Raw genomic sequence first — 1,382 nt, forward strand, 5'->3', positions numbered from 1 at the left:
TTAGTTCCGCCAGTACCTCGTCTCGTACCTTCAAAACTAAGCCATGTCTCCGCAATATCCTTTCTTCCAGGAGTGCTAGTTCTGCGATGTTCGCAGGAGAGCTTCTGTGAAGTTTGGAAGGTAGTTGGAAGGTAGGACACGAAGTACTGGTGGAATTAAAGCTGTGAGGACGGGGCGTGAGTCGTACTTGGGTAGCTCAGTTGTCACCTTTGCGCAGTGGCAATATCGTAACCAATGAGGTTTATCCGAGGTGCGATTATTGCTAGTTGAAAACTTTTACCACGCCGGCACGGTAGCTCAGCGTGTTCGGTCAGAGAGCCGCTTGGCCTCTGTAATAAAAAAACTGAGTGGAAGGATCAACCACCCAACTTGAACAGGATGTCTTGCGACGTCCGCAGCGACCAATCACAACGATCAATAACGAACAAAAAAAAAAAAAAAAAAAAAAAAAAAAAATTGGTAGAGCACTTGCCCACGAAAGGCAAAGGTCCAGAGTTCGAGCCTCGGTCCGGCACACAGTTTTAATCTGCCAGGAAGTTTCATGAAAGTTTTAGTTGGACCACTTTTTTCGCTTTGTGATAGGTAGCGCTGCAATAGTCACAAACGTATAAGTACGTGGTATCAAGTAACATTCCGCCAGTGCGGACGGTATTTGCTTCGTGATACATTGCCCGTGTTAAAATGGAGCGTTTACCAATTGTGGAAAAGGTCGATATCGTGTTGATGTGTGGCTATTGTGATCAAAATGCCCTAAGGGCGTGTGCCATGTATGCTGCTCGGTATCCTGGTCGACATCATCGTAGTGTCCGGACCGTTCGCAGGATACTTACGTTATTTAAGGAAACAGGAAGTGTTCAGCCACATGCCAAACGTCAACCGCGACCTGCAACAAATGATGATTCCCAAGTAGGCGTTTTAGCTGCTGTCGCGGCTAATCCGCACATCAGCAGCAGACAAAATCGGGAATCTCAAAAACGTCGGTGCTGAGAATGCTACATCAACATCGACTGCACCCGTACCATATTTCTATGCACCAGGAATTGCATGGCGACGACTTTGAACGTCGTGTACAGTTCTGCCACTGGGCACAAGAGAAATTACGGGGCGATAACAGATTTTTTGCACGCGTTCTATTTAGCGACGAAGCGTCATTCACCAAAAGCGGTAACGTAAAGTAGCATAATATGCACTACTGAGCAACGGAAAATCCACGATGGCTGCGACAAGTGGAACATCAGCGACCTTGGCGGGTTAATGTATGGTGCAGAATTATGGGAGGAAGGATAATTGGCCCCCATTTTATCGATGGCAATCTAAATGCTGCAATGTGTGCTGATTTCCTACGTATGTTCTACCGATGTTACTACAAAATGTTTCACTGC

The 1,382-nt window shown here is 46.5% G+C and overlaps 1 non-coding gene across 1 annotated transcript; it reads left to right on the forward strand.

Moving 5' to 3' along the window:
- Nucleotides 1-205: 205 nt before the first annotated feature.
- On the forward strand, nt 206-345 carry LOC124554759. The gene has a single exon (XR_006968437.1). It is a non-coding gene; the product is annotated as a U4 spliceosomal RNA (small nuclear RNA).
- Nucleotides 346-1,382: the final 1,037 nt, after the last annotated feature.

The sequence above is a fragment of the Schistocerca americana genome, chromosome 1, assembly GCF_021461395.2.
Source record: "Schistocerca americana isolate TAMUIC-IGC-003095 chromosome 1, iqSchAmer2.1, whole genome shotgun sequence".
Classification (NCBI taxonomy): domain Eukaryota; kingdom Metazoa; phylum Arthropoda; class Insecta; order Orthoptera; family Acrididae; genus Schistocerca; species Schistocerca americana.